The 16,364-nt window shown below is 37.5% G+C and overlaps 1 protein-coding gene across 1 annotated transcript in view; it reads left to right on the plus strand.

Annotated features, from left to right (window-relative positions):
* The first annotated feature begins 2,734 nt into the window (after window positions 1-2,734).
* Window positions 2,735-16,364, plus strand: part of HYDIN (HYDIN axonemal central pair apparatus protein) — a 299,173-nt gene continuing 285,543 nt past the window's right edge. Inside the window, exon 1 of the mRNA XM_033128646.1 lies at window positions 2,735-2,811. The gene's annotated coding sequence lies outside the window, so the exon portion shown is untranslated. The remainder of the gene's footprint in view (window positions 2,812-16,364) is intronic.

Raw genomic sequence — 16,364 nt, forward strand, 5'->3', positions numbered from 1 at the left:
AAGGAAAGCACAATCACCCTTTTCTTTCTTTCCTCTTGTCTTCTGCTTGGGTTCATTGCCAGCCTCTACACCTGTGCCCCCAGATGGGTAACTATTTTCTGTTGCCTCTGGGATTAGACCATGAGGAGGGAAGAGGGGAAAAAATGGTAAGAAAGTTGTTACATGTCTGATACTGCTGTGATTAAGCTGACACTTCCATTTGTGGGGCAATTTCAAGAGTCTTTCAGGAAACTCAGCTCATCACGGGGCATCTGCACCCTGCAGTTCTCTGAATGGGGTCAGATGCATCTCTCTTTTGGCTGGTTCTTTGCTTTTCCTTGGGCCTTAGAAACCTAGCAATACCCTCAGGTTCTCTTTGCTGCAGTCTCTTTGTCTTACTGGATTTCCCTCTTAGAAAGGACCCAAAATGACCCTAAACATTTCTCTTGAGTGGCCCACATCTGCTCCATAGAAAACAGTCATGCATTTTTTACCTGAATAAATCCTGGGGGAAGGGGCAGGATATTCCCAACCAAGTAATTTTTCCTTTGCTCTGCTGTCTGCTGACTAGTCCTTCCATTTCTTGCCTCTTAGAATTTCTGGGTGGGTTCAGACACAAGCGCAAGGTGCCCCCAAATGGCAGGGGCCATATGTTACACTGATCTCCTCTGGTGGGCTTCTCAAAGCCCCTTTCTTTTGACTGGAAGTTAGGTGGTGCGGCTTATACCTCAGCTCTTTTTGAAGAAATTCTCCCTAACCACCTACTTCTGATCCTTTTGTACAGTCAATGTGCGAAAGGCTTAAGACGTATCTAACACATCTTCTTTGTAAATTCTTGGTCTGGTTTCTCTATTTGAAATTTGCTACCTATCGTGCATCAGCTAAAAAGTCTATTTTAGCATCGTTATAAGGTTTATTGGTTTATTCACTTAGTATTAAGTTCCAACTAGACCAGTGCTGTCCAATAGAAATATAATGCAAGCCACATATGTAAGTTAACATTTTCTAGCAATCAGGTTAAAAAAAGAAACAAGTGAAATTAAGTTTAATAATAGATCTTATATAATTCAAAATACATTCAAAATTTTATTTCAATACGAAATCAATTATTAATAAGTATTTTACATTCTTGTTTTGCATTAAGTCTTTGAAATCTGTAGTTTACACCTGTCCCACATTCCAATTCAGACCATCCAAGTGCTCAGTGGTCACAAGTATCTATTGTCTACTGTAGGACAGCATGACAGCAGGCTGTAAGCTCTACAGGCAAGATTGGCGTTCTTCTTGGTCATTGCTATATACAGCAGTGCTTGGCATACAGGAGGTATTTGACGTTTGTGAAATTGGCCTGAAATATAATAGAATGAAAATATTGTCCAGGAAATTGTTCAATGGCTTCCCACAGCACTTACAGTCTAAACCAGTCAATTCTGCACACATTTAGTTTGTCTACATTGTTTGTAACTCACTTATCCCATAGACATTTAAGTTCTAAGGAGACTGAGGTGTCTTTGTCTTGTCCCCACGACCTACCATCATTCCTAGTATTGTGATATGGAGATTCATGCAGTCAACAGATTTTTATTTAGTGTCCATGCTGGGTTGATTATTTGAGGTGCTGGGGATACTGTGTTGAACAACGTAGACACAGTCTCTGTCTGACCTGTGGAGCTCACGGACTGTAAAAATAACAAGGGCTGTCAAGGAAAAACTGGGGTGACATGATGGGGTGTGATTGGGGATGAAGGAGCCAGGGAATAGGGAGAAGTAACCAGTTCTTTGAAGAGTTAGGGGACTGCTCTCTCCTTCTCAGCCACATTGGCTTTTAATTTACTATAACACCCCAAATTCATTTCTTTTAACTTTCTGTTTCCTTTGCTTGTGTTGCTTCTTCCTTGCTCTTCTCGCGTTTCAGTTCCAATGCCATCTCCTCAATGTGGACTTCTGTGACCACCCTGTCTCCTGGGCTTATCACCTTACATACTCTTCATCATATCACCACCTTTTGTTTATTATCACAATCGGAAATGATCTTGTTTACTCATCAGTTGTCTCCTACACCCAATGGAAAACTAAGAAATTAGGGACTCTATCTTGACAATTGCTATCTTCCTGTGGCTAGAAAAGTGCCTCTATGACAAATGTATGACCCATAATTAGTGATCAACAGATGTTTATTGAATGAATGAATGGATGAAAGCAAGACTTAGTCAAAGTCTGGAAGATGTCTTAAGACAGAATCTGAATGAAGCCAGAATCAAAATGAAGCCTGGGAAGAACGGCATTGTTTTTATCTGTGTTCTCTGAGAAGGAAGATGGGGTTAATACACGTAGAAGTTCTCTTGGACTGTCCTGGGCGTTCATCAATCTGGGTTCTGGTTTTGGCTCCCTTGGGAATCTACAGTTATGGACGATCCTACTGGGTAAATGGACAAACTTTTGCATATAATATAAGGGGGTTTATGGACCTTCTGTAGAGGTAAAAGGACCCCAAGTTAAAAATTCTTGTAGAAATGAGAACCCTCACAGCAACACGGGGAGACAAGTGTTAAATGAGATTATGCATGAAGCACCTTTAAAGAAGTAGGATAGGTGCCTTTGGGAAGAGACAGTGCCCCAAGAATTCTTGAAAACCAAATTCTTTCTCGTTAAGTATCGTTGCCTGGGCGTTGCTAGGGACGCTTGCCTTCTCCAATCATCGCGCGGCTTGCTAGGCTATGCAGTACTCTGTGGTTGCTGTGGCAACAGATGGCAACAGTTCCTGACCCTGCAGCGCGGGAAGAGAGCCAGCGGCTTGGAGCCGGGTGGGGATCCCCTTGAACTGCGGCGTCTGTGAGTTGGACGCGGGATCTTGGCGGGGAATGGGGCATGGAATTGACCGGGGGGTGGGGATGCACCGGGGTCGGAAGTCCTAGCAGTGATTATGGGGTCACAGTGTGAGGAGCATGGGGTCTAGCCGGGCGTCCCCTCCTTATCTTCCTGCCCTTCGTCTCGGGGGCTTTCCAGACCCCACTCCTCCTCTGGTCCCTTCTCCTCACCCCCATTAAAATAGCGGAACCTGCTATTTCGGTTCTTGGGATTCCCCAGCCAGACAGGTAGCAAGCGCCAGGTGTAGGAGGATAGCAGACCTGGGTGTTTGCCTTGCTTCTCACTTCTTATGGTATTAGCTACGAGGCCTTGGACAAATCACTTCCCATATTTCCTCACGAAGAAAATGGGGTGCCACACCCTCTCCCTCTTCTCCCTCCCCTCTTCCTTCTCAGAATGACTGTGAGGATCAAATGCAAGACCAGTACACCCTCAGATGTAACTTCACCTGTATCGTTTCATTTCACAGCTACAGCGGTTCTGTGAAGTGACTATAATGATTAACGGCCTTTACCGTTGGGCCGCCTGGGCTCAGCAAGTGCCCCATGGTCAGGGCTACTGAGTGGCTTTGCTATGACTCTTAACCACCATCTGTGCTACGACCCGGTCCTCTATGTGTGCTCATCTGTTTACCTTGCTCCCTGCCTCTACTGGGTCTTGTCCTTTTCATTTAAGAATACTTCAGCTAGTATGTATTTCATCACGTGCTTCTTTCCCACTCTCCTTTTCTTTACTACTTAAAGTAATCGAGGTCCTACGTTATGTCCAGTACTAACCTAGGTGTTTAGCAGGAAAAAAACATTATTAAGACAGGATCTGTGTCTTTGATGAGCTTAAGCAGTGGAGTCACGTTTTACTATATTAGGTTCAGTGGTCAGTCAGAGTTGAACGCAGTCAAAAATATCCCTGGAAAATCCCTTAAATCACCTGGGAGCAACCTAATTCAGAAATCGCACCATTGAAAACCTTTAATTCTGGGAATATTTAGATACATTTCATAAAGTTGTAATTTATAGACTTTTCCTATTTGTCACCATAAATTAGTAGAAAAAAATTTATCAGTTCCATGATATCTTTGTTCTTCTAAATATTGCCGTGGCCCTCATTTCATACTTCAGTTTCTTCGAGAATGTTGAGGGAGGCTATTATTATTTAAGTGGCTGTCTGGACATCACTCTTTGCTTGGTGGGTGGTAAATCCTTCGAATCCTTCTTGCATTCCTTCTGTGGTCTCCACAGTCCCAACTGGACTGTTCGTGCCAGCACTGGTGAAAACGACACTAGCGTTTTCGGGACTCCATCTCACCTCATTCTACAGCCCACTGATTGGACCGGCAAAGACAATCACCCAACTTTTTTTTTTTTTTTTAAATTTATTGGGGTGACAATTGTTAGTAAAATTACATAGATTTCAGGTGTACAATTCTGCATTACATCATCTATAAATCCCATTGTGTGTTCACCACCCGGAGTTAGTTCTCCTTCCATCACCATATATTTGACCCCCTTACCCTCATCTCCCACCCCCCACCCCCCTTACCCTCTGGTAACCAGTAAACTATTGTCTGTGTCTATGAGTTTTTGTTTCTCATTTGTTTGTCTTGTTCTTTTGTTGTTTTTGGTTTATATACCACATGTCAGTGAAATCATATGGTTCTCTGCTTTTTCTGTCTGACTTGTTTCGCTTAGCATTATACTCTCAAGATCCATCCATGTTGTCACAAATGGTCCTATTTCATCTTTTCTTACCGCCGAATAGTATTCCATTGTGTATAGATACCACAACTTCTTTATCCATTCATCTATCGAAGGACATTTTGGTTGTTTCCATGTCTTGGCCACCGTAAACAAAGCTGCAAAGAACATTGGAGCACATGTGTTTTTATGTCACCCAACTATTTGAAAGCTGTTTTTTTGCCCCGTCTTTGATTTAGCTAAGTGTAAATATAGTTGAAATGCCATCATCCCAACTGATAACAACTCTTTTGGGGTCTTATTATAGAGATAATACTTGCCCTGCATAGGCATCAATCACTTGGTATTGTCAGTCTTTTAAAACTTTGTCTTTCTGATGGGAAAATAATGGTTATCACTTTGTTATAATTTACATCTGCTAGATTACTAGTGAAATCTAGCCGTTAATTAATTATTGGCTTCTGTGGATTGCCTGTCTTTATCTCTGTCCAGTTTAAATTGGACTCTTCTTTTTGTATTGATTTGTAGGTAGTACTGCACATACCCTGGATATTGCTACTTTTATGCTATATTGAGATATTATTTACATTAATATTTTCTCTCCGTATGTTCTTAGCTAATTTTTTAAAGTCAGGTTTATTAATTTAAATACTATCAAATTCATTCATTTCAGGTGTATGGTTCTGTGAGTTTTGAAAAATAATAGTCATATAACTACATAAATGTATAGAATGATTTCATTAGCTCAAAAAGTTCCCTTGTACCCATTTGGAGCTAATTCCTTTCCCCACGTCCAGCCCTGGCAACCAATGGTCTAATTTCTGTCTCTGTGTTTTCCAGAATACCATATAAATGGAGTCTTAAAATACATAGCACTTTTTGTCTGGCTTGCTTTATTTAACCGTTACGTTTGAGATTTGTTCATGTTGTTGCATGTAACAACATTTCATTCCTTATTATTGCTGAGTACTATTCAATTGAGTGGCTATACCACCAATTGATGGACATTTGGGTTACTTCCAGTATTTGGTAATTATGCATAAATAAGTGCTATAAACATTTACATACAAGTCTTTGTGTTGACATATGTTTGTTTTGTTTTGTTTTCTGAATAAATACGTGGAAGTGAGATTGCTAGGTTCTGTGGTAAGTGTACCATAGTGTATACTTACTATGTTTAAGTGTATAAGAAACTCCCAAACTGTTTTCCAAAGTGACTGTACCATTTTGCATTTTCACCAGCATGGTATGAGAGTTTCACTTGTTCTATATCAAGTGACAATTTTGTTAATTTTAGTTATTCTTGTAGATGTGTAGCGGTATCTCATTCTGTATTTAATTTGCATTTCCCCTGATGACTAGTGATATCGAAGAACATGTACTTAATTTGTTATCCTATCTATTCTTTGGTGAAGTTTGTGTTCATGTCTTTTGTCCATGTCTTATTCACTTGTCTTCTTATTGAGTTGTCTTTTAAAGTTAGAAGTTTTTAAATTTTGATGAAGTCAAATTTACCATTTTTTTCTTTTGTGGATTGTGCTATCTACAACTCTCTGTCTAGCCCAAAGTAACATGATTTTCTTTATGTTTTCTTCTCAAAGTTTTATACATTTAGAGTTTACATTTCATTTCACATTTTGTATATGAGCAAATTTAGAATTATTTTGGGGGAAGGCACAAAAATCCTTCTGCCTTGTGTGTGAGAATGATTCATGCAGTCACAAAGTAGAGGGGACGTTATTATCTGTTATTAATTAGTGGTGTAGTTTCACAAGCTTCAGAACAGTTTTGAGAATATTTCTCCATTCTAGCAGCAAAAACATTTAGAACATGAAAACGCTCATCAAGTTTGAAAGAAACCTACATAGCCTGCGAGTATTGAAACCATGTTTTAACTGGTATGCTTTGGGATCTGTGTAAAGTAGAGGTTCGTGACCCTGGGTGAATGGACCTTTAGAGTTTATGATTATGTTCATCTTTTGGGGGACAGTGTTCATCATAGCGTTCATTCAATTCCCAGTGGGACTTGGACCTCAAAGGTGAAAGATCACTGGTTTAGGATGAGCACATTTCAGAATGCAGGGGATGGTAATATACTCGGTCATTAAAAGTGAAGAAGCAGCTGGTTCCTGAGAGTAGTCGCTTCCTCTCAAGTGATTTCTTTCAAGATCTGTTTCCTCATTAACGCTGCAGAGGCACTTAGCGTTTGGCTGCTCTTTCTATAAAACGTCTTGCGAGGGGGATGAGGGCTTGAAACAAGGCCAAACACAATTGTAGGATCATGGCTAGAAGGACTGCGCTTGGGCGGAGAAGGACAAGTGAGGGACTGACATATCACAAAATGTCTGTATTACAATTTAATTTGAAAAACTGTGCAGTCAGCTTTTTCTTTCTTTGAGGATTTAAAGTGCTTTCATTCTCTGATTTTTTTTTTAAGGGTCGTTTTTATCCTTTGTGTAGGAGAGTGGTTTCTTAGAAAATGTTCTGTGCTCTATTGACAGGCTTGTCGGAGCATATGATATTGTTAAAAGTGGTGTTCTTCATCTTAAAATGAACACCAAAAAAAGTCAACTTGGTTGACTTTAAAAAAAACTGTATGAAATGACCAAGAAGGAAATCGCTTGTAATTTCACTGGCATTTCATACATTTCTTGCATTTTATTTTGAAATGGCATCTCCTTGCTTTCTTAGGCTACCTAAAATGTCCTGAATGTAAGGTTGCCCTAATAATGTTATGATCTGACTGCACTGTGTGTGTTTTTAGTTCTTTAAACTACTATTGAGCCCAAGTTAGATAACTGGGTCTAGTTCTATGTTCTCTGCCACTATGTTGTTGATGCTTGCTTTTTTTTTTTTTTTTTTTTTTTTTACTACAAACAATCCACCCACATTTGCAGCAGTGGCTTTGAAAAGTCCCTAATTAAAATAAATTTCAAGGTTAAGCTATTTTTATTCATGCCTGAAAACAATTACCAATACTTGTGTCTTTTAAAATAATAACAGTGTGGTAAACATATTTCAAAACCAGGAAGGCAGAAATTTGTGTTTATGAGAGCCAAAAAATTAGTCTTGCAATACTTTGGAATGTCCCTGGTAATTAATTATAGGTGATGTGTACTATATGAAACTTCAAAGATTTTAGCAGGAGGTGGAGAAAAAGGGACCTTTTGTATTTCGTTTCTGATATAATCCCTGTCATGTCAGAGGGAATTAAAGTTTAATAAAAAGGAATAACAGAGGGAAGTAATCTAAAAATACTAATTAATAACTTTAGCTTTACCAGAGTGCGATTCCGTAATAAATGTTAGGCTGTCAGTTGCTAAATAATGAAATATTGCAGAGAGGCAAATGGCAACATACTCTCTTACACAGTGTGGCTTGTTATGTTAAAACTGTTAGTGGCCGGGAAGCTTTGTACTTGTTAATCATTTGTGTTTTTACATCGCTGTTTGTAATTACAATTAAACAGATGGTTCCTGAAAAGATAGTGTGTTCTTAGCAATTAAAATCGTGGCAAGCTGCTTTTCCTCTTTCCCAACATACAATTAAACTGAATAGAATCACACTCTGTGGATTCTTCAGAGGAAAGGTTCTGTGCAGATGCAAGTAGATAAGTGTTCTGTTCCCCATCCCTGTCATTTTGACCCCTGCAAACTGAGAGCTTTGCAGCTGGCAGAGGACTTCCAAACTTGGGGTTTAGGAAGTAGTTACCCCTCTTCTGCTTTCTCCCTGAATCCTATTATTGCCATGCAATAGAATACTTTTTAAAATGTGATCTTTGGAACAGCCTCTAGCCACCATTGGATGTGTCGTGTCTAATAGGGCTTTCTAAATTCTGGGAGTACAGCTAGCCCATGAAATTCCTCAAAAGGACAGATAAATGAGTCTTTTGTTTTTCTTCCTAAGACAACTAATGTTGACATGTTTGTGAAAAAAAATTCTTTCATTTCAGACTTTTTAATCTAAAAAATATAGAATTTATTTTGGGTTCTAGGGAAGCCAAATTTTCACCTTATTTATAATTCCTATTACAACAAATTAACTTTAGGAGATTTTCCGACAAGGATTTAGCACCCTATGAAATGTTTCAGCGGTTGTAATATGGCTTTGTGGCCAGTGGGGCCCTGGAACCAGACCCCAGCAGAGTTAATGAGTGTCCCCTAGAGCAGTGGAGCTGGAGCCTGTGGTGATCTTCTCACAGATGAAACCTTGGACATAAGTGTTTTGTTTGTATGAGCACAAATAGGTCCAAGTACACTTTCAGTGATTTTTAGGTACAGGGTTTCTGTGCCCACAAGTAAGCAGTTATTTGCTGGTGTAATTAACCATCTGCACCTTATTATGAGGATGCAGCTGGCTAATTATGCCCAGCACCAGAGGGCAGGTTAAACTTCTCATCTGCATGAGAAGTGGATTTGCGGCAAAGGACACTGACCTTTACAAATGAGTCCCTAAATTTAACCAGTTTTGTGTGAAGTCACCACTCATGGATTTTTGTTTTGTTTTGTTTAGAAGTGAGATTTATATATGGATAATGATATTTCTATTTGTAAAATAATTAATACAGAACCATATATTACTGTTAATACAGACTTGTATTACTATGAGTCAGGGACAAACGAGATCCCTGCTGAGTTTGATTATTTGGGTTCCTCATTTTGGGAAAGTGGTATAGCAGTATGGATGTACATGTATTCATGGACATGTACAAATGACAGCTTGGAGCATCATTGAGACTTCAAATGGAGTAAATTTGTATATTAACCATTTCAAAATCATTTTCAGCCATAGTTGTACATTATTCTGATGACTTATTGGATGGCTTGTTTGAGAGAATAATAGTATACTGGAAAACAGAATCTTATATTTCAGTATAGGTTAAATTCACAGTCAATGCTAATTGATTAAGTGTAAAGAAGGTCTGCTAGGGTGAATCTTCCCATAATTGTTTGTCTAAAATTGCCTTTAATTTGCCCTTACTCTTGGAAGATACTTTTGCTGGTTATAGAATTAAAAGATGGCAGTTTTTCCTTCTAACACATTTGAAGGCATCATTCTACCATCGTCTGGCTTCCATTATATTGAGAAATTAGCTCTCAATTTAACCATGGCTCCTTTTAAGATAATCTGTCTTTTTAATTGGCTCCTTTAGTGATTTTTCTCTTTATTTTTGGTTTTCTTCACTCTCTCTAGGATGAGTCTAGGCGTGGATCCTCCCACCATCCCATCTATCTAGCTTGGGATTTGTTGGGCTTGAATCTACATATGGTCTTTTTCAACATTTCAGTAAGATTCTCAACTATTATTTTTTAGATATTGCCTCTCACTCATCTCTCTTCTCTTATTCAAGGCTACAATGATATCACATCTCTGTCCTCCATATCTCTTAGCTTTACTTGCCAGATTTTCTTTTCTTTTTTTTTCTGTCACCCCATGTTACTGACCTGCATATTTCTTCTGATGTATTTTCTAGTTTAGTTATATTGTCTTCAGCTATTTAAAATATGCTTTTAACTTTTCCAAAAAATATCTAAATTTAGTAACTGTATCTTTCTTTGCTATATGTTCTATTTAAATTTTTAAAACATCTGCTATATAGGTATTTAGTACCTAAATACCCTTTACTTAGAATCATCAGTTGTTAACATTCTGCCACACATTTGCTTTATTTCTCTTGTTTTTTTTTCTTGAACCATTTGAAAGTAAGTTTATGACTTACAGATGGGAGATATCATGACTATTTCTTTATATGCATTAGCAGGTATTTCCTAAGACTAAGAACATTCTTTTACAGAACCACAATACTGTTATCACTATCCGTAAACTTAAAATTGATACAGTATATTCATATTTTCTCAAATTTTCAATAATGTCCCATATAATGGTTTTTAAATTTTTAATTAAACCCAGGGTCTAGTTGAGGTTCATATGCTGCATTGAATTATTAAGCTTTTTAGTCTCCTTTAGTGTACAAGAGTTCCTTTAAGATTTTGGGGGCTTTGTTGAATTTTGTTTTTTAGGACACTGAGGTTTTTGAAGAGCCCAATTGTTTTACAGAATTGCTGTATCATTTCAAAAAAAATAGATTCCTGTGCTCTGAAGATATCTTCAAGCTTGTCTGTTAGTACTTCAAACACAGTAAACATAGTTGTTTTATAGTCTGTATCTAATAAGTCCCCAATATGAAGCCTTTGATGGTCTTTCTGCCATCTTTAGTTTCTGCTAATATTGCTCATTGTGTCTTGTTTCTTTGTGTGATTGCTGATTTCTGTTCCTCTTTGTCCTTGAAGTGTTATTTGTAGGCATTTTTCTTTTTTTGAGGTCAGGTATGATGGTGCCTTCCTCCATAGGAGATTTATATTTGCTTCTGCCAAGCACCTCAGGATCTGTTAGTCTGGGACTACCCTAGCTCAAGGTTTGACATTCTGTAGACAATTTAAGTGGTATGGACCTGGGGTACAAATTTGAGTAGAAGTGACCCCAACTTTTGGGGTATTTTTTCTCCTTTTTCCTTTTTATTCTCTTCTCTGCACTATATCAAGTTTTACTATTGCTTTCTGGAGATAGTGATGCAGTTTTTGATTTTGAATCCCACCTAAAGGGAAGAAGATCTCTCATTATACTTCCCATTTTGAGCAGACTTTAATCATTGACTTATAGCTTGTTGCCCAGCAAGACCACCAAAACCATTTTTTTATTAGCAAATGCCCTTAAGGCAAAAGTGCCTATCGATTTCTAGTGCTTTACTTACTTCTCTGGTGTTTAATTCCCTTTAGATTTTGGTAATTGCTTATTATCTTCATAGCTTGTTAATACTTTTAAGGATATTAAAATTTTTTTTCACTTAGAGCTTTTAGTTGTGCTCACATGAATGGTTGGTTCTATTAACTGTTACCTGCCACTATTGGAAATGGAAATCCTCTTTAATTATAGGAGAATATTTTATTGTTGTCCCTATTAGGGATGTAGGCCTGACACAGATATGTTTCATACTTTTAATGGGAATCAATCTGGCCAACCCCTGTGAAAGCAATGCACTAAGAAATCCTACTCACTATTTACCAGTGTGATAACTAAGAGAAGAAAAATGGTTCTGTTATATGCCAGACAACTCAAGTACAATGGTATAGTATGTAACCAATCTCTGTCATTGGTTTTCATTACTGAATTCTGTTATGACAGCCATCTAGTATGAATTACAGGAATTACATTTGGCATTTTAATAATAGGTAGACATGCAGCATTTAACAAGTATCTGCCAGTGAGGATGTATGAGACAGTGATCAGTATTGAAAGCACTCAATTGAGCAGGGTCAAGCTAGTTTGCTGTTCACTTGCTTTTGGGAATTGCCACATCCCTAATGGCTGGTGGAGATTGATGAAAGCACTAGTCCCTTTCTTCATTGATGTCAGTTGGGGCCATGGAAGGGTCAATGAATAAATCCAAGTTTGCTCTTATGTGTATAGATGGCTTTACTAAAGGGAGTCCAAACATTTTCTGTGAAAGGAAACCTGATTCCCAGGCATTATTTCTGTCAGAAGAATTTGGTTAACAAATAAGATCACTTTTGAATAATGTTTGTAAATAACTCTTAAGTCCTGGAGAAAATACCTGTAAAATGTATGAGTTTTCTGTAAAGGATTTTCTCTGTAACCCTCTATAGACTTTCATCTTTAAAATCTGAAAAAAGTATTTCCAGTTATCTCTTCTGGACTCACATGTTCTGGATGACCTGGAATTTTTGGATCCATGTGAGATTCTGCAGAGACCTTGCTATATGCGAGTTATATTTAAATGTGGGATTGGTAAGAGCAGAATAATTTGTGTATGGAATTACCTGTCCTGTGTTACGTAATCCAAAAATCCAATGAATTTTCATGATTTCCAGATTTCTGGGCATCCTTAATGTTACATTTGATGGTACAGATGAATTAATCTATGCATTATATATAAGTGCAAAATACATACGCTTATTCTCTCCTATTTTAATAGAAATGAGGCGTTTTCAACTTGCTTTGGAAATAGCAACTCACACCACTGCATAGTAGTTATTTGCAGATCTTCCTAATAAACTCCAGGAATAAATTTCAGGTAAAGGTATGATTTCTAAAAATATAAAACAATTATCACTAGAGAGTTCTAGATTTCAAGTGACAGAAAATTACTTCAAACTTCAATACAGCTTAATCAAAATAAGGAATTTCTTAGTCCATTTAGTTAGGACACTAGGACAGCTTCATAGAATCAAAAGAAGAGCCACAGATAACAGGACCTCAAAATTTAGAATTGCTTTCAATAACACTCTGATTCACTTATATTCATCTTTCTCCTCTCCTGTCATCTATCCATCCTGCTCACATTTCTACTTTTATCTCCTTGGCTTTGTTCTGCAGAAAGCCTTCTTCATCTGATGAGGAAGATGGCTGCTAATAAATAGCTTTAGATTTATTTTCAGCCCAGCAAGTCCAAAGGAAAAAGCTTCTCTTTCTCAGTGTCCAGCTATCATTCATGGAAAGCATTCTGATTGGCATTATTAGGGTCACAGATCCCCAGAGCATAGGAGAATAAGATACTATGATTGACCAGATCTACCCACCCTTTCTGGACAGGGCAGCAGGTTCTTACAGGAAGGAGAATAGGAGGAGGAAATTATACTGGACAGTCAAAAGAAGTCCTTTACAAGAGTAGATTGTGAAGAAGGGTTAAAAGCTGTTAAAGAGTATTCTTAATTGAGTACACATTCTTGAATTCAAGTAAGATAAATAGATTTAAAACTAATCCCATTATAGGCATATGAGAAGATATTTTCTCATGTTAAAAAATTCTATAGATTAGAAGAATTGATACAGCATCCTGGAGAAAAGTTTGACTGAATTAGGTATTGTTGTTAAGTGTTACAAACGGATATTAATGCACCCAAGATTTTTTTTATTAGTTTCAGGTGTACAAAACAATGCAATAGTTAGACATTTCACTCCTCACAAAGTGATAACTTCCCACCCCCAATCTATTGCCACAAAGGAGTCACTAAGAAATGGTAGACTGCAGCTTAAATTTTTTTTTTTTTTACATTTTAATTTTTGCTAAATTAACATTTAGCAGGAGGGGACCATTACATCTATTGTTGATATTAAATATGAATAAGCCCTCATTGATTTGATGGTTGGATCCCAATTTAGGAATTTTAGTTATCAATGAGTAGTAATTTCAGTATCTCTTCTTCATTGTGGTAATATGAATTGCCTTTCATTCATACAAAGCTTATAAAATAGATTATCTTAAGTAATGTGTGTGTGTGAATTGAAACAAATTCTCCAAAATGAACATTCATCATTTGTAATAGCTGTAGTGTGTGTGTGTGTGTGTGTGTGTGAATTGAAACAAATTCTCCAAATGAACATTCATCATTTGTAATAGCTGTAGAAACCAAAGGCATTTTCACAAGCCTACCAGTCTTTAGACTTTGGTGGTGACAGAATCAATGGCATATAAATTGAAAGTTATTATATTTTAGTAAGGCAAACATGGTTTAAAATAGCTTGTCTGTCATATTTAAATGAGCATATTTGACAAAATGAACAAGACCAAAAAGTGCTTTTGCAAGTTATGGTCTGAATGGCTCTCAAGTTATTCATGCTATCGTAATACATTACAAATAATAGATGGACTGCAATTATTTATAAGGAATTCACTTTGTCAAGAGACTGTGGCCAGCTCATATGACACTTGTGTCAAAGAACATTTATTGGCTCAGATAACTCAAGTTCCTGGATGGATCTAAGGATTCAAATGATGTCATTGGAATTGTCTCTTGGCACTGCTTTCTTTTGTGTGGCTTCATTCGTAGACAGCCTCTCCCTTCATAAGGGCAAGAGGGCTGCCATCAATTTCAAGCTCATATCCCCCTTCTCCACAACCTCAATGGAAAGAAAGCATGTCTCTTTTTCAGTAGTTTCAATAAAGTCAGAATTAAGCCTCATTGGCTCTGATTGCTTTGACTTGGGTCATTTGCCCTGTCCTGAACCAATCACTGTGCCTGGGGAGTTGTGATATTAGGGTAAACCACTCCAGGATTAGAATAAGGAGTGGGGTATTTTTCTAAGAAAAAAGGATATTGATCCCAGAAGAAGAGTTAATGGATGTAGAGTAGTAAAAACCAATAAATATCTGACAAGTGATTCTTTTTTAAAATGAAGATAACTTTGAGAAGGAAAACATAATAAATGGTTTAGTGATTGAGCTGCCCATCCAATTATTCAACAAATATTTATTGACTCTGTGTCAGGCACTATGTTAGGCCTATATACAAAGTGTGATCAAAAAATGTAAAAGTTTAAATTAAAAAAATTATTACAGTAAAAGACACATTGCTGATAGTCTCCCTTAAAATATTCCCCCTCACTTTGAACACACTTATCCCATCATTCTTGCCACTTTCTGAAGCACTTCTGGAAGTCCTCTTTTGTGAGTGTCTTTAGTTGCGCTGTTGTGGCTGCCTCGATGTCCTGAATCATTCTGACTTTGGGGAAGAGCCAGAAGTTGCACAGTGCCAGAGCTGGTGAATAAGGTGGATGAGAACACACCGTAATGTTTTTATTTGACAGAAATTGCCGTATACCAGAAGTGATGTGTGATACGGATCCTTTCCGTTGTGATCACAAAATATGATGAATGCTGCTGCCGAGTGCCATCCAATGGAAAGGCAAGGATCTTCAATACGGGAAGTGGCGCGTCGAACCTTAGTAACAGTGTGTGACAAGTTTCAACTTGTTCAGTGCTATCAGTTGGGCGTGAGCTATGGTTGAGAGAAGGTGTGTTTTAAAGTGTGTGGTAAATCATCCTCCATCATCACAATGCTCCGTGTCACACACTGCTTCTGGTATATGGCAATTTCTGGTATACAGCAAGTATATCTACTCTATTTTGTCAGTAGTGGAAGTCTTGCCACTTTTAAAAATTGATTTAGTGTATTAATGTTTTTAATTATGAAAATTTAAAAGCATGCACAAAAGTGAAGAGAATAGTATAATCCATCTTCAGTAGTTACCAACGTTCTCCCATTTTTGTTTCATCTATCCTTCCCCCTCACACACCCACACCCATACCCACACTCACCACCACCCTCCCACATTTTTTTCCTGGAGTATTTTAAAGAAAATCTCAGACATAATTTCTCTTTACCTATAAATGCTCAGTATGTATCTCTGACAGATAAGAATTTTCTTTTTAAAAAAGTCATATCCACAGTATCATCCCACAAAAAAAGAACAATAATTATTTTATATTATCTATTACTCATTTATTGGAATCATGATCCAAACAAAGTCCACCCTTTACACTTGACTGGTATAAGACTCTTTTAATTCATCTCACTCTCTCCTTCTCTTTCTCCCTTCCTCCCTCCCTCTTTACCTCCCCCACTCCTTCTCTCTCTCCCTCCCTCTCGTGCTATTTATTAATTGAATAAACTAGGTCATTTTCTTATAACATTTCCAACCTTCAGGATTCGCCTTAATTATATTCTTACAGAATATGTATGTTCCTCCATTCCCTGTATCTCCTGCAACCTGGCTGGTAGGTCTAGAGGCTTAATTAGATTTCATTTTAGATTTTTGTTAATAGTTCTGCATAGGTGGGGCTGTGCAGTGTACTGTGTCAGGCAGCACATAATATGTCTGGTTTTCATTCGCTTAGTGTTAAGATTGATTTAGAGGGCTCAGGTGTTGTTAGCCTTATTGAGCTGTTATAAAGTTCTTCAGCAACACCTTTTTAATGCTTTTAGCATTTATGATCCTTCATTTCATTAGGGGCTATAAAATGTT

This window comes from Rhinolophus ferrumequinum, chromosome 15 (genome assembly GCF_004115265.2).
Source record: "Rhinolophus ferrumequinum isolate MPI-CBG mRhiFer1 chromosome 15, mRhiFer1_v1.p, whole genome shotgun sequence".
Taxonomy (NCBI): domain Eukaryota; kingdom Metazoa; phylum Chordata; class Mammalia; order Chiroptera; family Rhinolophidae; genus Rhinolophus; species Rhinolophus ferrumequinum.